A 26162-nucleotide genomic window follows, 5' to 3' on the forward strand; every position below is an offset into this window, starting at 1 on the left:
TCCCAAAAATCCTGGTGTAGTTTTAAACTAGAAGCTTGAGACTTTACCCGGTATAAAAAAACTCTTCTACATATCTTTTAAGCACATACCACTTTCAGAGACAGATAACTTTTCACTTTACCTAAGTAGATCTTTCTGCAGACCTCTATGTAAAAGAATTTTTACCTAAAGCAAATCTGCCCACATTTCTTGGGAAGAGAAGGAGGGAAGAACCAGGAGAGGGTTACAGGCCCATGGAGAAAGTGAGGCATCACGTTGTTCAAGGGCACGTGGGGGCTGGGGATAGACATGTAGGCTGGTGGGCAAAGTGCAGCAAAGGTCTCCCCTCTTGGTGCAGGAGGTGAGTCCATCCATCGCTTGGATGTTTTTTTTTTGGGGGGGGGGGCTGGAGGCTGCTGAACGCTGGGCCAAAGGGCAAGAGCAGAGAGTAAGGGAGCACAATACTGAACAGTTAAGTTAACACAGGGTTATTTTATTCCTGATTTCATAAAGTTGGATTTGTGTGATGCAAATTTACATAAAGTGAAAAGTGTCGGTATATGGTTTTATAGTACACATCCCCAAGGGAGTACACCTACTGATTTTAGGAGTTCAAAGTGACATTCTCTAAACTCCAGGAGATGTACCCCATGGTTAGTGTTCCTGGATCAAATGCTCACCCTACCTGCACATTCCATGATTTTGACTGCAGCCTCAGTCATCCTAATCTTCTTTTTCCCAGTTGGTTTAAACTCCTTTTTAAGCCCAAGCTCAGTCAAACAAATGGAAGAAGAGGGGATGTGGTCCTCACAAGGCAATGCAGCACATCAAGAAAGAAGCGTGCTGTTTCCCTCCCCAAAGAATTCCCTATCCTCTCTGTTATTTCCTGGGTCACTAGGCTCAGAGAACAGCAGCAGCTGACCTAGAGCAAACCCACTCAAAAAGAAATGGAAATGAAAAAGTCAGGAGATCAGCTTCTCATTAACCCCATTTGATTTCTCTTGAACCTTCCTCTCACTTCCAAATGCCTGTTGCTGGCCACTCCTCCCCATTGATGGGGGAAGGGGAGGGAACTCCTCTGGTAGAATCAGATGCACAGCTCTAAGCCCAAGCAGGAACACAGCAGTTTTCTCATGCTTTACCTCCCACCTCAACTCCCATCCCATTTGGCCCTATTCTAGATTCTGGGCTCTAGAGAAGCAGAAGTATACAAGCCCAGACACAAGACACCTAAAAATACCTGAAACATACAAAGAAGATAGAAGGAGAGAACCGAGGTCACACCTGAGGCACCTCTCTGACCTACTCCCCCAGCCTCCCATAACTCCCATGCCTTCTCTCCATCAACCACATTTAGGCTGGTTTAAACAAAGACACCTCTGTACTTGTATCTACACTGGTCTGCCTCCCTTAAATACTCGGGTTAATTTTGGCTTTCATGAAAGCCAAAACACAACCAGCTTCCATTTCCCCCCAAGTCCTAGACCTACAACAGTGCCCTAGAAATGTCTGCTAAGTTCTAGGGCAATACTCACACACCACTGTACAGCCTGTGCTCCTCTCTCCCCCGCTAGACTGACAGTGGCTTATGGGCTTGTGCTTGTTTTCAAATCAAAATTATAGCTTAATTGACAAATAGCTCCTTTATTTTTAACAGGTGGCAGTTCAATCAATCAAACAGCATTTATTAAGTGCCTACTGTATGCCAGGCACTGTCCTTGGTGCTGGAGATTCCAAAGAATAGAAGAATTCCTACTCAAAAGGAATTTATAGTATAATGGGGGAGATACCAAGTACATAAACACATACACATTATATATAAACACACAGATATACATTTATATGTATTTGTGTTATTTTGCATCATACTAAATATAATACAAATATATACAAAGAAACTAAGTATGACGTAGTTAAGAAGACTCACAAACAATTGGAAAGATTGTGCTGGAGTTACATCTTAAAGAAAGAGACTCCCTGAGGCAAAGGTAAGGAGGAAGAACATTCCATGCATGAGGGATGGTCAGTGAAAAAGCAAAGAGACTGGAGATGGAATGTCAAGTGTAAGGAACAGAAAGACCAGTCTGGCTGAAATGCCAAGGACCAAGAAGAGAGGGGAAGGAGGGAGGGGAGACAGGGAAGGGAGAGAGGGAAGAGAGGGGAAGGAAGGAGGGAAGACAGGGAAGGGAGGGAGGGGAGACAAGGAAGGGAGGGAGGGAAAGAAAGAAAGGGAGAGGAAGGAGGAAGAGAGAGAGGAGTGAAGGGAAGGAGGGAGAGAAGGAAAACAAGGAGGAAAGGGAAGGAAGGAAGGAAAGAGAGAAGGGAGGGAAGGAGAGGAAGGAAGGGAGAGAAAGGAGGGAGTGGAGGGAAAGGAGGGAGAGGAAGGTAAGAGAGAGAAGGAAGGAAAGAAGGAAACATTTACTAAGCACCTACTATGTGTCAGATATTGTTTTAGGTGCTTTACAAATATTATCTCATTCGATCCTCACAACAATCCTGGGAGGAAGATTCTTATTCAGACAGTTCACATGAGTTGAACTTTGAGGTCGCTATAAATGCAGAGATTCTATAATTCTGAGTAAAAGGCAAACTTCTTTCTTGGACATTCAAGGCCCTCCATAATCTGGCACCATTCTGCCTTTCTATCTTAATCTCATGCTACTTGTTGTTCTCCATATTATGCCAAACTGGACTACTCACTATCCCCTAAACAGATATCATATTTTCCCACTTTTATCTCTCTGGTCAGACTGTTCCCTATCCCTGGAATGTACTCTCCGTCCTATTTTTGCTGAATTTCAAACCATCCTTTAAAGTTAAATTCAAATGCCATCTCCTCAACCATTCCTTTCTTGGTACCATCCAGTGGTAGAATCCTCCTTTGCAGAGGTCATAGAGAACTTGTGTTTGACGCTTCTCTCCCCTGGGCTGTTGGATATTAAAATAACTTGTTCATGTGTCTTATATCTCCCTATTTGACTACAAGTTCCTTGAGGAGAAGGGCCTTGTCTTTTCTAGCCATCACCCAGTCTCCCCCTATAACAGTGATCTGTACTAAAACCCTCAACACTTCACTTGAGTTGAATAGCTCTTTAGCTTTTCCAGCTTGTGTCCTGTGTGCCACAAACTCCCTTCAGAGGTTCTTCCATGTGGCTGATGCTTTCACAAATATTCCCTTCAGCTACCCATTCTATGAAGATGGTGGCTGGAGAGAGAGAAAAGTTCCTGACAGGTCAACCTCAGAAGTAGGAAAGGAATGTTGTAACTAACTACAAACACAAACTGGATCTAAAAATGATATGAGGGACAGTCTGAATGCCTCTCAGGTCAATCAGATTCCTCATAGTTTGACTAGAGAGAAATCCTCTGCTCTTGGCACCATGGGGCTAGGAGAACTGTGGGTGACCACTGGCTAAAGCTTGGCAACTCATTTGTTTAGTTATCCACACATAAAACCGGCCCCTCTGCTTGACCTTGCTTAAGGGATTGAGAGGTGCCTAAGCTCCAAATCTATCTTCCTTGAGGCTCTACAAACTTTCCTAAAACTTCTACCCAGGGACAGAGACAGACAGGCCTGTGTCCATTCTTCTCAAATTAAAATGTGTATACATAGGTATGTATGTATGCATACATGTGAACATATATATGTATATAGGTATAAAATATTTACTACCTCTGTGCTTTTTTTCTATTTGTTTTTAGAAAATCCACAAACATCAGGTAAGTGTCTCTAATGTCTGTCAAGGTCACGTGCAAATGCTGCAGAAACTATCTAGATTTGTGCTGCCTGGAGACCCAAATGGGGCTAAAAATAGCAAATGCTTCCCTCCCAGGGCAAGAATGGGCAGCAGCTGTAGGATTAGCAGAACAAAGTGATGAGGGGCCATGTGGGTCACCCAGCCTGTCAGAATGGAGCCTCGGAGACAGAGGTGTGTCCTGCCCTCATTGAAGCCAACAGCACAGCTGCTCTGGGGAGAGAGATAGCCGCACATGTTCTGGGTCCATTGGCATGCGAGTCCAGACCAAGATATTCTACAGGTTTTCAGTATGGTCAGTTCCATGAAGGAGTAGGAATAATAATAACTATTCACATTTCTCTAAGACTTTAACATTTGCAAAGCACTTTGCTTACAAAAATCCTGGGAGGAAAGTAGGTAGGATTATAAAATTAGTGCTGGGAGGGACCTGCGAGGTCCTCTAGTCCAACCCTCTCACCTTACAGAAGAGGAAACTGAAGCCCAGGGAATTGCCCAAGGTCACAGAGGTAGTAGGCACAGAGCCTGGTCTTCTGACTCCAAAGCCAGTACTCTTTCTACTCTATCATGCCACCTCCAAGATAGTATAAGCACCATCCACATTTTATAAATTAAGAAACTGATACGAAGGGACAGGAAGCAAATTTCTCAGAGACATAGAATTCAAAGCCCATTCTCCTGATTCAAAGTGCAATGCTCCTTCCACTATACCCAGATGAGAAAGAAGAGACTACAGCTTAGGACACTGCAGACACAGTGAGAAATGACTCTCAGACTCCCTGATTGTTGCATTTTGTTTCAGAAAAGCTGAGAACAGAGAACACGTATGCTCCCAATCTACTCTCCTATTCTTCATTTAATATAAATCTCTCATCTTATAGAAAGTATTATTCCTCTAGCTTCCTTGGTCCTTGCCTATGTGAACCTCGAATTTCCAAGTCTTCTCTTTGTTTCCCAACATTATTATGTATCCATGCTGCCTTCAGCCCCAGGTACGCTTGCCTTTGGTTTGATGATGACATAAAGATGTTCAGACAGTTGCCTGGGGACACTGGGTGGTAAAGTGACCTTCCTGTGGTCAGCGGTTGCAGAAGAAGGATTTGAACCCAGGACATCTTGACTCCAGGACTGGTTAGTCCTCACTTCACTATGGCATGTTGCTTCTTAGGCAGCTCTCTAAGGCTAACTTATGGAGGAGTAGTCAATATCCATCAGTGGAGGGAGTTTCCACACCAGGAATTCCCCTCTCCAAAAAAATCACAGACCCAGATCACATCACACAAAAAGTTAATGCTAGTGTTCTATGTTTTGGCTTTGCCACATGTATCTCTCGTATGAAAATAGTTTAGTCATTCACAATTACTTTTCAAACAAAATTGGTGTTACTATATACAACATTCTCTTGGTTCTTCTCGTTTCACTCGGCATTATTTCATGGAAGTCTCTCCATGTTTGTCTAAAATCACCCTATGCATCTTTTCTTACACTCAGTGGTATCTTATCATGCTCATACACTACAATTTGTTAGCCATTCCCCAGATGATGGGCATCCCCTTAATTTCCAGTTCTTTGGAAGTTCTTCAGCTCTTCCAAGCTCCTAGAGGGAGGAGTTGTAGTCATGTGTGGTCCTTGAAGTCTGAAGATGGGTCACTGACCCATCAGTAACAGGAGACATGGAAGGCGGCTCTGTCATCATGGAAAAGACACAGCTAGGTATCAGGAGAGAACTAGATTCTAGTCCTGGCTCTGGGATGAACTCACTGGGTGATCCTGAGCCATTCACATCACTTCAACCTCCTCCGTTAGAAAATGAAATATTCAACGACTTTGAAGATCTCTCCTGGTTCTGAAATTCTGGGATTTTGTTTATACTCTGAATTGTTTCTCCCTCACAGCCCTGGCGTTTGTCTTTCTGTGCTCCAAGCAGGCATTTAATAAATGTTTATTGGTTCACTGGCTGATTGATTGACTCTTTTTCTCCATTCATGAGGGAGTTCAGGCCCTCATCACCTTTTGCCTGGACTACTGCAATAGCCTGCTAATTAGTCTCCTTGACTCTAATTTCTCTCTATTCCCATCCATTTTCCACAACGCTACCAAAGTGATTTCCTAAAGCATTGGTCTAACCATGTCACTACCCTACTCGCTAAACTCTAGTGGCTTTCTCCCTATTGCTTCTAGGAACAAGTACAAACTCCTGTTTGTCATATAAACCCCCTAAAATCTATTACACGCTATTGCTCTTGGTACAGTGCAGTCCAGCCAAACCTGGCTCTCCATCTTCCATCTTTGTGCTTTCGTTTAGCCCTACTTGCCTGGAATGTGCTGCCTCACCTCTTCTTAGAAGCTCTAGTTCCTTTCAAGGCTTGCCTCCAGAACCTCCTTCTACATAAAGTCCTTCCTGACCTGTTCAGATGCTCATGCATCTGTTTTATAACTAGTTTGTTAATAGATACAAACATATACATCTTCTCAGGCTGGCATGGAAGCTCCTGTGGGAAGGTCATGTTTCACTCTCATCTCTGAGCGCAGTGCCTGCCCCAATGTGGGCACTCAACAAATGTTTGTTGGTTGATTGCTTTTCAAGTAGTAAAGATGCATTGCTTCAAGTCCTGTCTATATCTTCTCACCAGATTCCTTTCATGACCAACAATATGTAGTTGACCTTGAACAAGACTTAGATTTTAAAAATTTACCACAAAGTTAGATGGGAAGTTCAAACTCCAATTAACATTTAAATTTAACTAGGTGAGCTACCAACACCATGCGCAAACTAGATGGAAGATGGAATGGGGCACTAGATTTGTAGTTGAACCAGAAAGATCTGGGTTCAAATCTCATCTCTAACATTAAATAGCTGTGTGACCATGGACAAGACACTTCATCTCTCTGAAATGCAGGTCCTCACCCATACAATGGGGCTAATAGTACTTGTTATGCCTACTGCTCCCATGTTGTTCTAATGTAAAGGCTTAAATTAGGTGATATAAGTAAAACACCTGGAAAACTGAAAAACATTGTTTAAATTATTCTTATTATTAGGCATAACAGATAAGTCACTAGACTTTTGAATTAAAAAAAATGTGAAGCACTGAACTCTGATCAGTCACTCCTTGACCTGGGCAAGCAAGTTACCCTGTTGTCATTTGACTGTTTCAGTTGTGTCTGACTCTTCATGGCCCCATTTGGGGTTTTCTTGGCAGAGATACTGGAGTGCCTGGCCATTTCCTTCTCCAGCTCATTTTACAGATGAAGAAACTGAGGCAAACTGGGTAAAGTGACTTGCCCAAGGTCATACAGCTTATAAGTGTGAGAGGTCAGATTTGAACTCAGGAAGATGAGTCTTCCTGATTCCAGGCTGGCACTCTATCTGTTGTGCCACCTAGCTGCCCAGCAAGCTACTTAACTTTTCTTAAAGAGACAACTCTAAGCCTCATTTTCTTCATCTTTAAAATGGCAATACTAGTAATATGAACAGGAATGATAATAGTAATTCAAGGTTTGTTGCAATGATCAAAATGAGGTAATAAAAATAAAACGCTTTAGAAAGTTTAAAGCACTATAGTAGTGCATATTATTTTTATTGTTCAATAGTAGTGGGGTATGGAATAAGATCTATGCTTGAATTTTAACTTAGACACTTCCTCGTTGTACAATCCTAGACAAGTAACTTAACTTCCCTTCACTTTAGCTTCCTCATCTGTAGTTGGCCAGCAGGACTGTGGGTCTTCCCTTCCCAATTTGATTTTTTTTTTTTTTATTAAAGGGGCTATCACTTGACTCACTTCTTAACTGACTAAACTGACGTTGCCTCACTCAAAGTGAGAAGCTGAAAAGACCTGAGCTTAACAGGGCCAAAGTCTCCCTTTGTATTCTGGGCCATCTCCAGTTGTCCTGTTCAGATATCTGGCCACTGGACCCAGACAGCTCTGGAGGAGAAAGTGAGGCTGCTGCCTCTGCACAGTCCTCCCTCACCCAAGTCAAATTCAACTGCAAGTCATGTCATCATCTCCTTGATGTCACAGTCCTCTTCAAGAACAAAGCATAAACCACACAACCACACACAACCACAATATCTGCAATATGGAGATAATGATAATACTTACCTTGTTGTAAGAATCAAATGATGTATTTGTAAAGCATTTTACAAACTTTGTAAGTCCTATACAAGTGCTAGCTCTTGTTAATAATAATGGTAGTTTCTTCTCTTTTGAGGAAGATGATATTACAACTATTTTAACCAGTTTTTATTGGTTTGACTATACGCTGAGGTGCCTCAAATTCAGTGGCCAAAGAGATGGGACTGAGATGCAAATCAGAATAACATCTAAATATTGTATCCTCCCTATGCCCATCACAAACTGGGAGCTGCACATAATCCTGGTTTAATGATGAAATCTTAAAGAGTTCCATAAATAGTCAATAAGCATTTATTAAGGCCCTACTATGTGCCAGGTGCTATGCAGAGACAGTAATCAAACACTTCCTGTGCTCTAATAATTTACATACTATCATGAAAAAGTTCCTTTAGAACCCAACTACTATGTCTTACTACATGGCCCAGAATCAATCCTTAGAAATACAATATACTGTGTTTTAGCCCTGTCCAACCTAATACACTTCATTCAGATTTCCTCAACTCTCACAATATTCAGGAGCAGATCATTTCTTTCTATTGGTGATTTAAGTAGTGTGGAAAGGGGAAAAAAGCCCACACAATTCTATTCTTCTAGCAGCTTTCTTGGTTACCTGAATGAGAACATGGTTATATTTGAAACAAGGCTTTCAAGCAGCCTAATAAAACTCATGGATAAACCAGATGAAAATAATCAGCCAAATGTTATTACTACACAGGTGAGTATGTCTGCCGCAGCTTGGAGATCTGACTTATCAGGTTAGCAGGGGTTTGCCACGTGTGGGCTCAGAAAACTACAAATAAATGGAGTCCTGGGTGTGCTGATTCAGACCGTAGCTAAACAAACTGTCAACCCAAGTGTTCCATATTAACCCATGGGTCAGAAAGAAGTGAGCTGTCTCAGCATCCTGCTCCTCCTATATAACTCTCCAGCAAAGGAACGTTGGCAATGTCCTCTTGGATCAGACCAATGGCCACCCAATACAGTATTTTGTTTCTGACTGAGATATAGAGTCAGATCCCTAAACATTTTCTAACATCTTATTCATGGATGAATTTATCATTGATTAACTGACATTCTAGTCAACAAATATTTGAATGCCTACTCTCTGTGTCCAATACTGGGCTTGCCTTTCTTCCCATTCCCAAGAAATATAGAATTTAGTGGGGTTTGAGAGGAAACAAAGTTCTATCTACATTCTCATCTTGTAGTCCAATTCTCCACTTAGAGCAATTAATTTCATGTGCTCATTCTGAAGAATCAATATTACTTTCTTTTTAAAGAAGAACATTTCAAGTTCAACATGTCTAAAACATACTCATTATCTTTTTCCTAAGAGCCCCTCTCTTCTGAACTTCTTAAATTCTCTGGAAGAAGACACCACCATCTTTCCAGTCACCCACATCTACAATCCCAGAATTCTCCTAGACTTTTCCCTGTCTTTCATCCTCATCCCATCTGCAATAAGTTGCCAAGGGTTTATTAGCCCTACCTTTATGCCCTCTCCTGGCATAGCTAAGTGGGGCAGTGGATAGAGCACTGGGAGTGGAGTCAAGAAAACCTGAGTTTCAATCCATCCTCAGACACTTACTAGCTACATGAGCCTGGGTAAGACATTTAACCTCTCTCTTTATCAGTTTCCTCAGTTGTAAATGGGCATAATAATAACACTTGCCTTCCAAAACATTGTTGTAAGGATTAAATGAGATAATATTTGAAAAGCACTCAGCACAGTACTGGCACAGAGCAGGCACCCTATAAATGCTTGTTGTCTCCCCTCCCCCCCACATTGTATCTGTCCCTTTCTCTCTCCTAGTCACTACCTAGTCCTGGCCCTTATGACCTCTTCTTTCTTGTCTAGACTATTACAGTAGCCTCCTAATTGGGCTCCCTGGGTCCTGTTTCTCCCTTCTCCAATACATCCTCCACCCAACTGCCAAAGTGATCTTCTTCTTCATACCTCTCTGACAGGGATGACAATGTCACACTCTGCTCAGAAATCTCCAGTTGCCTCTGGGATCAAATTCCTCCTCAATTTGGTATTTCAAGTCCTTCACCATCTGGTGCCTGCCTACCTTTCCAGGCTCACTTCACATTACTCTCTTTTACTTATTTGGTGATCCAATCAAGCTCTCTTACTTACCATTACTCACACATATCTTCTATCTTCCATTCTCCATCCCTGGAACCACTCTCTCCTTCCTTCTGCCTCTTACATCACAGTTTAGCTTGAAAGCCACCTTATGCACAAAGCATTTCCTGATACTTCCAGCAGCTGGAAGCACCCCACTTCTCCGCCTCAAAATTATACTCTATTTTTTATGTTTTTTATTTATTCACATGTGCGCGTGCTATTTTTCCTGATGGAATGAGACTATAAGCTTCTTGAGAGTAAGGACAGGTGGTTTTTTTCCCTCTACTACCAGTGCTTAGCACAGTGCCTGACACATGGAGGCTTAATAAATGTTTATTGATTAACTGATTAGAATATAAGTTCCTTAAATTGATGGTTGTGTTTTTCTCTGAATGTCTACAGCTTAGAATAGTGCTTAGGACATAGGTACTTGATAAAGATTTGATTGATTAGAATCTCACCTTAGCCAACTTGATGGGATGTTAGAATTGCTATGTCAAAACCACACCTCTTTAAAATAAGTCTACTGCCACTGTGTGCAAAAAGAGGTATACTGAATTATTTACTGGCTCACTTAAGACAAATGCTCAACAAACACTTGCATTTGGGTGAGTCAGTATGGTGAAATAGAAAAAGCACCGGGGACAAAGAGAGGTTCAAATCCTACCTCTCATACTTAGAATTACTGAAAAGATGAGAATATTGTCAGAAAAAGGTTTTTTCTTTCTCCTGTCTTTATCTCTTCTTTTACAACTGTATATAGGACACCCTGTCATATTTGTTGTTGTTCACTTGTTTCAGTCATGTCTGACTCTTCAAGACCCCATTTGAGGTTGCCTTGGCAGAGATAGTGGAGTGGTTTGCCATTTCCGTCTCCAGCTCACTTTACAGATGAGGAAACTGAAGCAAATGGGGTTAAGTGACTTGCCAAGGTCATATTGCTAGTAAGTGCCTGAGGTCAGATTTGAACTCAGGAAGAAGAGTCTTCTTGACTCCGGCCCAACACTCTATCCACTGCACCACCTCGCTGACCCTTATTATATGTGCTTAATTTGAAATTAAATTAGGTTAAGTTTTTAAAATCGAAAAATTAGATTAACATTAAATATATGATTGCATGATTGTTTTAAGTGAATGCTGTGTTAATAACCATCTGGACCTGACATGTATGGTAAAAACTTCTCTCTGGATGCTGGGATATGTACTGGTTGCTGTGAGACATACACTAGCCTTCTCTAGATCCTACTCCAAATGTACTGGCTTATGAGAACACGACAGGTTGCTATGGCAATGGATTATGATGTCAATGATTTTTAAAAGCTTAAAACACTCTCACCTGTCTTTAGACTTTAAATCTTAGAGCAAGAACAAAGACTACTTCTCCTCTCATTTCTAATGAAATCTCAGTCTCAATATGCACTATAAAATGTACTCATTAGTCATCCAGGGCAGAGGTCTCAATTCTTATGGTGCGAAGGAAGGCCTAAGGTCTGAAAGGGCTACCCAGGTATAGACAAGTTGTATTATTTGGGATACCACTGTATCAAAATCCCACAAGAAATTCAACAAGCAGGTGTTATGCACCGACTGTTGACCAGGCATTGCATCAGGCACTGGCAGTACAAAGACAAAAATGAAACAGTCCCTGCCCTCAAGGAGCTTATTCTCTACTGGGAAAATAGCACGTACACAGATAAGTAAATATAGAATAGACACAAGGTATTTCTTCTGTTGACAACTGGATCAGAGAAAAATCTCATGTAGAATTTGGTTCTTGTGCCAAGTCTTAAAAGAAGCTAGGATTTTAAAGAGGCAGAAATGAGGATGAGTATTTCATGTGCTGCTAAAAACCTGTCCTAAAAGATTCCATTTAAAGACATCCTTCCATAAACAAAACTGACATAGAACAATGAGCTTTTACTGTTCATAGGTCTCTTCTTGAGGTCAGTAATAAGAGCTGACATTTATGCTTTTATGTGCACTATTCTCTTTGGTCCTCACGCAAGCCCTATAATACAGGTACTATAGGAATATACCCATCTTACTGATGAAGGAACAGTAACAGACACTTGGTCAGTGTAAAAGGAGATTTTTGAACCCAGATCTCTTGATCTTCAAGTCCAATGTCCTTTCCACTACATTCTATTACCTAATCTGAAATCATTTTTCTTTTTTGGAACATTGCAATTGGTGGAGACAGAGGAACTTAAAAGAGGGATAGCTAATATCCCAACCTCTAGCACCAGAGGCACAGACGTCACAGGAAGAAATTTACACAGATAAGCTCATTACAAGCCATCTTGTCAGACTGAGGTACAAGACATTTTTATTTCCTCAAATGCTACTTGTTCCCAGGCAGTCCCTGCTAGAAGTTCTTGACTATCCACTGAGATAATACAACAGATTACTAGAACAATGGATTACGATGCCATAGCTAAAGAATTGTGAGGTCCTTTCTCCAGGTATTTTAACAGCATTGAGAATTACCCAGATGTTGGGCACTCAGACATCTATGGTGTACATGGCAATAGCCTTCACCACCCCAATGTACCCAAAATACAACCCAATCTATTTAGGACATCTATTAGTATGAGCACAGTCTACAGAAAGAGTCCTCAAGCTAAAACTCAGAAAGCTTGAGTTCCTGATAATAGCCATTTCACTGACACAGTACAAGAAGTCACTATCAAATCACCTGTACTTTCAGAGCCTCAGTTGTCCTAACTATAAAATGAGGTTAATGTGTTTTGGTCACTTCTTCCTGCCCACTCCCCTGGGAGGCTTGCCAAACAAAATTCAGTAACACTGCTTTGAGTCAAAGAAAAGAAAAAGCACTACCTAGAAGAAAGGGATTATAATGATGCAGCAAGGAGAAGCTTAACATGAACATTTTCTTTTTTTTCTTCAAAATGAGATTCCAGTCCCAAGAACTGTGGAGTGAAAGGGGAAGAGTACGGTTTAAGCAATCACAGTCCTACAGAACCAAGTGCGATGTCCCTGTTGAGTTTTAAATAAAATGCCTGTCCAGTGTTATTTAGCTCAGAAGACAGCTGAACAGCATAGACAAGCTGGTAATCTGGGGTGCAGAGGGGGGATCCTTCCCCATCTAGAAATAGCATGCCAATACAGGAGCTTTAAAGGTTCTGTCCTGTAGAGGAAAATTGCTGACTTCTCCTTTATGGAAACCCAGGAGGGGAAATAGTCAACTCCCCTTTGACTTGGCACCAGGCCAGCCAATTCAATCTCTTGTTCAATACGAGTTTAGTGTTGAGGAGGGTGTGTTAAATAAGTTCCTGTAATGAGCAGCAGGGAGAACAAGTCCTCTGTGTACATACTAGCAGATATACAGGCATGTGACTTAGGTTTGGGATGCATGGAGAATGTGGCAATGTTGTACAGTGGAAAAGAGCAGGGCATTTGAAGTTAGAGGGATAGGAGCTTGAACCCTGGGTCTCCTAGGCAGTTAGAGCTCTGAGCCTAGTGTCAGGAAGACCTGATATTCAAATCCAGTCTCAGACACACAAGTGACTTAACCTCTGCCTACCTCAATTTCCTCAGTGGTAAAAAGGGGATAATAATAGCACCCATCTGCCAGGATTGTTGTGACGATCAAATGAGATATTTGTAAAGTGCCTAGGACAGTGCCTGGCACAGAGTAGAAGCTTAATAAATACTTGTTTCTTCCTTTTCTCCCTCACTTATTCCTTCCCTCTTTCTCTCTTCCTTCCTCCTTTCCAAATTCTCTTCCTTCTTCCTTTCTTCCCTCCCTCTCTTCCTCCTTTTCAAAATCCTTCCTTTCCTCCCTTCCTTCTTTCCTTCTTTCCTTCTTTCTTTCCTTCCTTCCTTCTTTTCTTCCTTCCTTCTTTCTTTCCTTCCTTCCCTCCTTCTTTCCTTCCTTCCCTCCTTCTTTCCTTCCTTCCTTCCTTCCTTCCTTCCTTCCTTCCTTCCTTCCTTCCTTCCTTCCTTCCTTCCTTCCTTCCTTCCTTCTTTCTTTTCCTTCCTTCCTCCCTTCCCCATGTGTGACCTTAGGCAGGTCATTTTATGTCTTGGAGCTTCAGATTCTCCATATGTTTCCTCATTTAAATAACCTGTCAGCAGCCTTCTAGTTTGTGACTTCCTCCACATGGACAAGACCATATTTTATTTAATTTACATTGACCCAAATGTCCAGAACAGTGTGTTGTTTTGTGTTTAATGCACGGCTACTGAATGAATAAATGAAATAATGAAGGTACGAGTGCCTCAAGTAATAGGGCAACAGAGTTTATATCTGGGATCTGCTTCAATGGCTGGAACAATACCTAGCAGAAGAATCAATGAATTCATTCATTGGCTGGGGGAGGGAAGGTGTCCTCTGATTCCAAACCTAGTGCTCTTTGTGCTACATATTTTTAATCTTCATCTAATCTCCATGGGGTAAATAGAACATGAATCATAGCCTCTATTTCTAAAAATGAGGAAATTGGGGCCCAAAGAAGTATTATACCTTACCTAAGGTCACAAACATTTCCAATGTCCTTTCTACTACATTAATTTTTCTTCCATATATTTCATGTTATCCCTAGAATATGGGGAGAACATGAATCACTATCATTGTCTTACAGATGAAGAAACTGAGGTCCAGAGAGGTTAAGTGACTTCCCTGAGATCACATAGTAAGTTAAGAACAGATATGAGAATAAAACTCAGAGCTCTTGACTCCTATCCTAAAACTCTTTCCATTGGAGCAAAAGAAGGAATGACTGCTAAAAACCCAAAGAACAGTTGGTGAGTTTCAGTGATTCCCCAGTCCTGGGCTATGTCTGCCTAGACCATTACAGAAATAGAGAGCAAAGGTCTCCACTGGAATACCCTCCTGTGCCGTGATTCCATAATGTAATCAGGAAACGTTGTTTCAGATGATGTTGTCACAGGATGATGGGCTCCTGCTGAGTGATAAACTCTGAGGTAGTCTCTGGACTTTACTGAAAACAAACATGGATCAGAGCCTCACATTTTCTTCCAATGCAAGAAAATTATTTCTCCCAAGCCTACTTTATATACTAACAACGTTTCTGTGTGCCCAATGCTAGTTGGCCTTGAGGGTTCCTGGATGTCAGCAATGGAAACTGAATTGGAGATGGACGGCTGTTCACTTGGCCAATAGCAAGAAAAAGAGAAAAAAGAAAAAGAAAGTGCTGGTGCTTCCAGATAAACCAGCAGTCCTGGAGTGGAAACCAGCTTGCTGCATCTATGCCCATGGCAACATTCCCATCTCGGTGGAGTAGACCATGGCTCAAATGAAAATACATATCTCAGCCCATAGCAAAGAAAATGATATCAACATGGATGGATGTAAGAAAGAGGATTTTTTAAAAAAATGAATCAGGAGACGGATAGGAAGAAGTTTCTGACTGAAGTGAGTCAGCACTGGGGCTGTCCAGGGACCACACTTAGAGAAACTATCCTTGGTGTTGAAAGAGGCCACCACAAATTTGTGTTAACTAATCTTAGCAGCTCGTTCACTGCAACCAGGTGATTGGTCTGTTCTTTCCTAATCAACTGTCTATCCCACCATTCCAACCAGTGCTGTGAATATGTCCTGCTACAAAAGAATCCCAGAAAGGGAAGGTATTCAGCCCCCTTTGGTGACTCACAATGGCCCTTCAAGACTTAGCACCAATCTCACTTTCTACAAGATGCCTTTCTCATCCACCCCTCACTCCAGCTGATCCTCTCAGGGACCACGGTCCATTTATCTGATATCTCTCACAGTCTCTGTCTCCCTCTCTCTCTGTACACACACACATATGTATATGTGTGTGCATATATGCATGTGTGTATATATGTATATGGCTTGTATTTACCTAGCTATTTACATATTGTTTCATCCATTAGAATGTGAAATCCTTAAGTGCAGGGACTGTTTTTTTTTGTTTTTTTTTTTGCTTTTCTTTATATCTCCATTGCTTAGCACAGTGCCTCATCTGAGAATCCTGGATCATAGAAGCATAGAGTTGGAGCTGGAAAGGTCATTAAAGATCATATAGTATAATCTAATCACAGGAAGAATGATGACTTGCCCAAAGTTACGCAAGTAAAAATGGCAAAAACAAGATTTGAACCCAGTTGCTCTGGTGCCAAAGGCAGCATTCTCTCCATAGTACCACAATACTGTTCCAGACTCTCAGCCTTGGGTTGGCTTGGATTAGGAAGACCCCCTCCCCTCAGAAAGAGATCACTAAATATAGATGAGGTTGAAGAAAATTTTGCAGGACAAATGAAAATTGTATAAACCAAAAGATTCCCAATGACAAGTTTTTCCCTTTTCTTAGACCTGCGAATTCACTTGCTTAGTAGGCACTGCCAGTGAAAATTTGTAATTCCAATGTACAATGGCACTTTCTCTGCAATTTATAATTGTCCTGTGTGCTGAGAAAGTAAGTTACACTTCCCTGAGGTCACAGAGCCAATACGTGACAGGGACAGGACTTCTTAGAATCATAGTCCTAGAGCTCGAAGGGACCTTAAAAGCCATCTAGCATGACACCACTGACACATTTTACATTCAATATAGGTCTTCCTGCCTCAGAAGCCTGCTTTCTAGCCACTCTTCCATGCAGCCTCTCTTATCTAAGATTAACTCTACTAATAAGCTACTGATGTAGATCTACACAATATGAAGTATGACTGAAGTAATTAGATGAATTTTCATATTACCGTCTAGTCACCACTTGCATTATTTTGAATGACAAATAACAAGAGAGGTATAAAATAGGAAGATGTACGCTAGCCCAAGAAAATGCCACTGTCATGGAGATTTCATGTATATAATCCAAAAAGGAAAGAGAGTTCCTAAATAGGAGGGTCTCCAGATGGTTATATTTATGGATGACATTAAAACGAATGAATTAAGCCTCAACAGGACATGCATGGTGAGATAAATAATTGTTTATAGACTAGTCCTAATAAGCAGGTACAGAATGCCTATTGCTCAGGTTATGAGATGAAGCTAGGTGGGCAGACCACTGAATCAATCTATCAGAACATTTATTTTGCGAATGCACTACAGATTGATGCTGAGCATGGCCTGAAACTGAACAGGAAAAAGAATATGGAAAATTTTAAGGCATCTTCAACAATTCCAAACTTCTCTCTCACATAAAAACTCATCTTTTTCTGTGTCATCTTGGGGAAGTCTCTTAATCTCTTTGAGTCTCAGTTTCCTCAACTGTAAAATGAGGATGTTGGGCTATGTAGCCTCTAACGTCCCTTCCATCTCTATATCTATGAATTTATGATCACATGACTTTTTATTGAGCATTTAATTTGTCTGATTATTCTGGAAAGTAATGAAACAGTAAGCTAAGAAAGCAACTAACATGTTTGTGTCTTCTGAGCCAAAGATCGCACTATTAGTAGTGTCCCAAATACAATAAGTGCCTCATCTACATCAAAATATGTATCAAAATTTTTTTGAAGTAGCAAAGATACAGAAACAAGGTAGATGCCCATCAATTCTAGAATGACTAGATAAATTATGGAACATGTACCCAATGGAATATTACTATATTTTAAGAAACTATAAATATAAAGAATATAGAGAAGTATGGGAAGACTAATATGAACTAATACAAAGTGAAATATGTAGAACTAGGAAAACGATGTATACAATGACGACAAAGTCATCCAAACTGAATGATGTGAAATCATTTATTATCATAAATCATAAGAACAGCAAAAATAAGTTTAAGGGCCATATAAGTAGAAGATGATAACTATTGAAAATGCATTTAATGTTGAACTTAGTTGATATGTTAATTAAGTTAGTTGATGTGTTAAGTTAGTGAACTTTTCCTGAACTATATTTTTTTCTATTCTTTGTCGTAAGAGATGGCTGTTTGGGAGGGGTGGGCAGAAAGAGTGCTATAAAAGGAAATGTGGGTGATGTAAAAACAAGATTATTATGGATAAAAATAAAAAATTCATCTTTTTAACCAATAAAGCCACTAAAGGGATTTTCTTAAAGTGCAGATCTGATCATGTAACACACACACACACACATGCACACTCCCACACACTCAATAAACTTCAATGGATTCCTATTGTTTCCAAGAACAACAACAAAATGCTATATATGGGATTCAAAGACTTTCATAACCTAGTCCTCTCCTACCTTTTCAGTCTTCTTATACCTTGCTCTCTAACACATACTGTCAATCCTGTGACAATGGTCTCCTGGGTGCCACAAACAAGATACTCCATCTCTAAGCTCCAGGCATTTTCTTTGGCTTTCCTCCATGTCTGGAATGCTCTCCCTCCTCAACTAGAGCTACTGACCTCCCTGGATGCCTTTAAGTCCCAGCTAAAATCTGAGCTTCTACAGGAAGCCTTCCTCAACACCTCTTACTTTCAATGCCTTCCATCTGTTAATTCCCTCAATCAATACAAAGCTTACTTTGTATTGATATGTTTGCATGCTGTCTCTCCATTAGATTGTAAGCTCCTTGAGGGCAGGAACTTTCTTTTGCCTCTTTTTTTATCTCAAGCACTTAGCACAGTGCCAGGCACAGAGTAGGTGGTTTATAAATGTTATTGATTGATAGCCAGAAAACATTGAATGTGATTTAATCACATAAGTAATTCTCACCATAACATACCTGGCAAGTGGTTGCTCAGCCACTACTTGAAGACCTCCCAGGATGAGGTGCTTCCCACCTCTAGAGGCAGGCCATTCCACTTTGGGACAGCTCTAATTGCCAAAGTGTCCCCTGGGGCCAAGTCTAAATAGGCCTCTGCAGCTTCCATCCAGTGCTCCTTGTTCTGCCCACTGGTGCCAAACAGAATGAGTTTAATCTCTCTTCTACATGACAGCCCTTCAAACACTACAAGACAGCTCTCATGAATCTCTGATTCTTCTCTTTTCTAGGCTAAATATACCTAGTTCTTTAAACTTATCCTCATATGACTCAAGGCTCTTTACCATCCTTATTTCCCTTCTCTGAATACTCTTCAGCTTTTCAATGTCCTTCTTAAATTCTAGGACCTAGAACTGAACAGGATTCAGGATGAGAACACAGCACAGCGGGACCACTACTTACCCCTTCATGGAGGTCATGTCCTTCCTAATGAAGCTCATGATTGCATTAAAAATCACAATCCTGGGTTACTTAAAGGGCAATGGAGGTCTGAATGGTGAGAGTAAAAGAAGACTGAAGCATTATCAATGATGTCACACATGCAGGAATAAATGTGAAAATTTAATAAAGGGAATGAGTAATTGAAAGAAGAGGTGTATGGTCATATGGTAGGTGTGGGGTAACAGACTGAGAGGGATACACTGGTAGCCATAAAACATTAAAAAAACTAAAGCAAGGTGTTCATCAATATTGGATAGATACTCTTCCAAGAATTTACAAGAGGATATGAGCCAGAACCACACAGGATGGGCAAGGTAGGAGTAGATTATGACTGCCACCAGTGAAGGGAGTTTTTAAATGAATGAGATCACAGATCTACCAAAGTACACAAAAGTGGGGTGCTCGGTCATTCCCTCAGGTCCTCAGTAAGATGAAATACTTAACCTACACAGTGAGTAACACCACCTTGGGTCACCCAGGGAAGCTTGATACCTTTCTTTACTGGAATTCTGATGTCAAAGGGCTCATTCATGGCACAACTGAGAATGGGTTGTGTGTAGACCTTCTTTGAGAGTAAGGGATCTTTTTGATCCTATTTCCAGCTCTATGTAATCCTAAGTTTTTTCAAAGATATGGGTCTTTCTAATGTACTGTTGGTGGAGTTGTGATCTAACCATTCTAGAGAAAAATTTGGAACTATGCCCAAAGGATTATAAAATTGTGTATACCCTGGGACCCAGCAAATAGATCTGTATCCCAAAGAGATCAAAGAAAAAGAAAAATGATCCATCCATACAAAAATATTTATGACAGCCCTTTTTCTGGTGGCAAAATAATTGGAAATTCAGTGGATATGCATCAGTAAGGGAATGCCTGAATAAGCTGTGATATGTTGAGTGTGATAGAACATTATTGTTCTATAAGAAATGACAAGTGGAATGCTTTCAGAAAAACCTGGGAAGACTTATATGAACTCATGCAAAGTGAAGTGAGCAGAACCAGGAGAATACTGTAACACAGTTAATAGCGCTGTTTTATGATGATCAGCTGTGAATGACTTAGTTGTTCTTTGCAAGATAATGAATAATCCAAGAGAATTACAAAGGACTTATGACGAAAAATGCTATCTACCTCCAGAGAAAGAACTGATGGATCTGAATGCAGATTGACTCATACTTTTTTAACTTAATTTTTCTTAGTTTTTTGAGGGGCGGGTTGGGCCTGTAGTTTTATTTCTTTTTGCAACATGGCTAATATGGAAATTCATCTTGCATAACTACACATATACAGTCTATATCAAATTGCTTGCCTTCTCAATGAGAGGGACAGAACGGAGGTAGGGAAGGAAAGAATGTGGAACTCAAAATTAAAAAAAAACAAATATTAAAACAGTTTTTACATGTAATTGAAAAAATATAGTAATAGCATAAATAGTAGTAAAAAATAAAAATAATTAAAAGAAAGATATAGGTCTTCAGGACATTCATTTAGTAAGGGTATTCCTTAAAGGATCTTAGATTGAAACCTGGAAGGGACCAAAGAGGTCATCAAGTCAAACCCTTAATTTTAAAGATGAGGAAACTGAGACACAGAAAAGTTGATTGACTTTCCTAAAGTTATGCAGCTAATACATGTATAAAGTGGTAATTGAGCCCTGGTCTTCCTTACTTTGATATCAGAACACTATCCACTCTATCAAATATGGTAAATAACCATTACTAATTTATAAAACTTTTATGGGGAGGAGGGTACTAGAACTATGACTTCACTGGTGAACAAATTTCCTCCATCAGTGCAAATAAGCGTGAGCTTTACCATTTATATCTTAGAGAGCTGCCTGGTGCACCGAGATTTGGTGATTTGCCCAGAGTCACAAAGCAAGTAACAGAAGTGGGGCTTGAACCCAGCTCCATCTGAGTAGTAGGCTAGCTCTTGATCCAGTATCATGCTCCACAGCAATGAAAATCAGGGAACGAATAACTCCCTTGGTGCAGCTCTTCTCTTTGGAAGGAAATAACCTTCTCTTTTCCAGTCTTAGGATGTGAGGCAATGCTGACTGATTAAAAACCATTTATATTTACCTTAGGACCCCAAAGAGCAATTCTGCCTTTTCCTCAAAGGTGTCTTAGATGCAGACTTAATTGAATTCAATTCAATAAATATTCACTGGGCTAACAACTGAGGAAGATAAAGTTTAGAGAAGGCATAGTTCTTCCCCACATCCAGTTTCCAATCCTCTCCCCTTACTGATGAGGAGCCTGAGGTCTGAGAGGTGAAGTCACAAGTCACACACAGAGACAATTCTGTAACTAAGACCCAGGTCTCCTAATACTGGGTCTCCTAAAGCCTGGTGAAGTATTCTTTCCACTGCGCCATGACAACTTTTCTTGGGGTATATAGTGGAAAAAAGAAGAAAAAGGTCTGCTTCATCATATCCAAAGAAGCTCTACAAAACCCTGTAGAAAATAGACTGGAGATTTTTAAAAACCTCTGCTATCTGCCTTTGCAGCGAAAGCAGAAGCAATGCAAATCTGCGATTAAAACCCTGATCTAAAAGCAGATGCATTAGACAACCCCACATCGTCTGCTTTGGTGCTTGTGGGATGAGGACCCGGACCCTTACTGCCCCACTTTTTTCTCCCTGCAAATATTTACCTTTCCTTAGCAGTGGGGTTTGCAGGTCTCCCAAATGACTCTGCCTTCCAAGGCCTTAGACAGGTCATCTTGTAATCAAATCATCAGGGCCTTCACTATGATGAAATTTTACTAAAATGAGAATGTTTCCAGAAATCACATTCCCAGGGTGAACTAGGAGACACAGAACTGATAGTCCGTCTCAACCTGAAACTGAATGCTGGAAAATTATAATTATGAAGCTTGGCCCCCAAAGAGATGTGAGAATGTACCTTCCTCCCCACTCAGGACCAGCTTTTTTACAAAGGAGGGGAACTATCGGTGTAGAATTCTACATATATTAGACTTCTTTGAGATGTTGGTTAGTTTTAATGAACTTTTTTTCCTATTTTTAATTCTTTGTTAGAAGTAATTGCTCTCTGAGAGGAGGAGGAGAAATACATCAGGAAATGTAGGTGGTAACAAAACAAAATATATTAATATAAATTATTTTTAAAAAATTTAAATGCTCTGAATCTAAGAGGAAAAGAGGAGGTATCAAGCATTGTTCCCTTCTCTCTTCTCTCCTTCAAGTTATGAGACCTTTTGTGGGTTACATCTTTTGGTCAATGATTCAGGAATTTAGATGGGTTTGGAGGGTAAGAATGAATTCAGTTCAGTCCATAGCAAGAATTTCTTAAACACCTACTATATAATAGCATATATTAAATACTAGAAAAAAATGAACCAGTGCCTTCTCTTAAGCAGCTTATATTTTGTTAAAGGAAAAGAATACGTAAACAGGTAATACAAAAACTCTGTATAAACTAAATAAAATAATTTGGATAAAAGAAAATAAAAAGTATTTTTGGATAGGGTGCTAACAGCTGGGAGGAGATTAAAAAAAGATTTTATATATAAGGCACCACCTGAGTTGAGTCTTAGAAAGGGCTGAAGATTCTTTTTTAAAAAAGAAAAACAGGAAAATGCAATTTATTTACACCAGGAGCCATGGGGGATGGGGAGTACACAGCATTTACAAAGTTAGCTACCTGTACAAGATAGATTACATATGCAAAAATAAAATTTCAAAACCATAGGAGAGTAACACCTCCTCCCTCCCAATGGCCCCAGTAGGCATTAATGCCAGGCAGGAGGCCCCTGGGCATGGGGAGAGGGGAGCGATGCATGGAAGAAGGAAAACCACTAGCCACAAAAAATCAATGCAGAACCTGCACACATGTACTTGGACACATGACAGGTTACAAGATAGATAATACATCTAGCTGGGAAATGAGGGAAGGATGGGAAGCAAAATCCACATAGGCTGTTACTAGAGAAAGGGACTGGGAAGCTGCTAGCCCAGCAATTAAAGGGAAAGCCTTCTTTCTCCAAAGACAAAGGAATTGCTCCCTAAACATCTTAGCTGGGCTCATCTCATCTAAGGCTGGAGATTCCAAAAGGTAAAGGTAAGGATTCCAGGTATGGGCACTCCAGATATAAGGGAAACTGCGTAAAAACTCAAAAGTAGAAGCTTGAATCAGAGAAGTTCAAGTTAAGTCAGGTTTTTTTCCACTTTTTTAAATTTTAAATTTTTGTTTTCCATTTAATTCTCTCCCTCAACCATCCCCTCACCCAATGGAAAGTCAAGAAATATAATACACACACACACACACACATATATACACATACATATGTATATATACATATGTGTATATATATATATTTCCATATTTCCATATTAGAAAAGAAAGAAAGAAAGAAAGAAAGAAAGAAAGAAAGAAAGAAAGAAAGAAAGAAAGAAAGAAAGAAAGAAAGAAAGAAAGAAAAAAATTACACTTCACTCCGCACTCAAGAATCCACCAGTTCTCTATCTGGAAGCAGATAGTATTTTACATCGTGAGACAAGCAGGCCAGTTTGGTTGGAACATGGAGCATGTGCAATGAACTAGACCTGTCATTTCACTTCCTCTACCAATACAGGTTGATCATTTCTCTGCAACTGAGAGGCTTAAAGACTTGCCTAAAGCACTGACCTGCCTTCTTTCCTTTCTTCCTCCCTCCCTCCCTTCCTCTCTCTCCTCTCCTTCATCTACAACTGTCCACATAGGGAATCATACCCTTACCTGTGAGTGCTCTGCCTAAAAGTATAAATTTTGATCACTGAAATCTCTCAAGATATCTTGAGGTTTATGGGCTAGATTTCTTTTTTTCTCTTTCCTACTTATTTGTTCTATCATTTTGAAAAACCATGCCTTAAACCCAAATCACTCTGGCTCTAATTGATAGGTCCCAGGCCAAGCCTCACTTCATCACTGTCTGGGTTTTGATGGCTCAGAGTGAGTATAAATAGCAATTGTTTCTGTTTGGGCCAGAAACCATGAGGGTCTTCCCCTCCCAGATTATATTTGTTCTTCTGACTGGGTATAAGGGGCCATTTTTTGCCTCATTTCTCACCTAACTTCAATCACTGAATGGGTGTTGCCTCAGTCAATCTAAGACCTGGGAAAGATCTTAGCTTAAAAAGGTTAAGGTCTTCCACTGCATCTGGGACCATCTCTAGTAGTACTGATCTATGTCTCACCTCTGGACCCAGATGACTCCAGAGAAGAAAGTGAGGCTGGTGACTTTGCACAGCCCTGCCTCACTCAAATCCAATTCACTTGCAAGCCATGTCATCACCTCCCTGACATCAAGAATAAACAATAAAGCACTGAGAAGTTATATAACTTGCCCAGGGTCACAGAGCCAGTAGTTGAACCCAGTTTTTCTGACCTCAAAGCCAATTTTCTCTCTAATTTGTTACGCTAACTTTTATCATATGAAATTAGTTTGGTAAGACAGATGAAACCTTTGCACCCCTAGTAACTAGCACAGTGTCCATCACGTAGTACGTCCTTAATGTTTATTAAATGGTTGGCTGATGACTGATTAAGCCTTACTTCATAAGAAGTCTGCAGAGCTGAGCATCAGAATTCATTCTCCAGGCTGGAATACCAGAGACCCAAGGGGCAACCCTAGGGCAACATTCCACAAGGACCAGGCAAGATCTGTAAGCATGTCCAGTCCTAGACTATTTCTAATTTCCATCTGGTGAGAGGACTACTGGAATTTTTGAGTCCTAACCTTACTTGTATGACTGTAAATCTGGCAGAGAAAAGAGGGCATCTGATGAGCCATGCCTTGACTGCTAACTGAGAGGTTGGGGTGGGATTTGTAGCAGTCAGAACATAGAGCCACTAGTAACTAAAGAGTCATAGAAGAGCTCAGGTGTTTGTTCCCTACTGGGATATTAAAAATGGTCCTTCCTATATGGTGTGTCTCTCCTCCAAACCTGTGCACCCATCCCCTCTCTTAAAGTCTGTTAAAAGTTTTTTTTCCAAAGAGCAGTAAGTGCCTGGTAGCCAAAAGAGCAACCTGCCTATTGTCTCCCATTTGTCAGGAGCTAATTATGGGAGTGAGGTGGAGAGCTGAAAGCACAGCAAGAACTTGCTAGCAAAACCTCCTATTCCAAGGCTCCTTGTTAGTCCTGCAGTTCTACCTGTGCTATTTATTTCTGTCTGGAACATAGTAATGGTCAAGATACCTCTGGCTCTCTGAGAACCCACGGAGAGAGGGAGTAGTAAATCAGGTATGGCAATTCTATGCTCAACCACTTGGGGAGACCCTCACTAACCAAAACCAATAGGCAACAGGCTATGGCACTGGGGAGGGAAGGGTTATCAACTGAGAAAGTCAATCTATTCTCTTAAAAATTTGGGAAGTTGGGCAAAAAGCATGATGTCTGAGTGGTTCTAATTCCCTCAGGGAGCTGGTGCAACTATTAGTCACAGCCTCAGAGAAGAAATCTTGACTATAAATAAACGACAATCAACGAATGACATGATTTTCTCACCAGAAGTCCTAGAACTTCTGAGTAGACACCTCCCTTATGTCAGCACACAGATGCCCACTTAGCTTAGCTGGAGAGGCTGAAATGATCCACTTAATGTACAGTTAGCTAGGAGCCCCAGTCAAACAGATTTTTATTAATTGGGAAAAAAGTTAAAAGTTTTTTAGAGACTAAAACTTTGGAGCCAGCTGACATTAAATCTGTGCCAAGCAAAGACCTCTGTGTTGAAAACAGGATCTACATGAGAGCAGTGATTCTAGGAGTCTCCTCGAACCCCAAGAGGAGCAAAGATGGAGTCCCAAGTGTGGGCTGGGCTACCCACACACTGAGATATCTTGGGAGAGAAAGGGAAATTAGAGAAGCAACAGTAAGAATAGGAGAAATGGTATAAAAACTATTTGACATTAAATTGATAGGATCATAGATTTAAAGTCAGGTGCCTCACAAGTCACCTAACACAACTCCATTTTACAAATGAAGAAACTGAGGCCAAGAAAGGCCTCATGATTATATATCTACTATAGCTAGCATTTA

General features: G+C 40.6%; 1 protein-coding gene across 15 annotated transcripts in view; it reads right to left on the minus strand.

Moving 5' to 3' along the window:
• The window catches only part of HHAT (hedgehog acyltransferase), a 607669-nt gene that overhangs the window by 205804 nt on the left and 375703 nt on the right, over positions 1-26162 (minus strand). The gene's annotated exons all lie outside the window — the stretch shown is intronic.

The sequence above is a fragment of the Notamacropus eugenii genome, chromosome 2, assembly GCF_028372415.1.
Source record: "Notamacropus eugenii isolate mMacEug1 chromosome 2, mMacEug1.pri_v2, whole genome shotgun sequence".
Taxonomy (NCBI): domain Eukaryota; kingdom Metazoa; phylum Chordata; class Mammalia; order Diprotodontia; family Macropodidae; genus Notamacropus; species Notamacropus eugenii.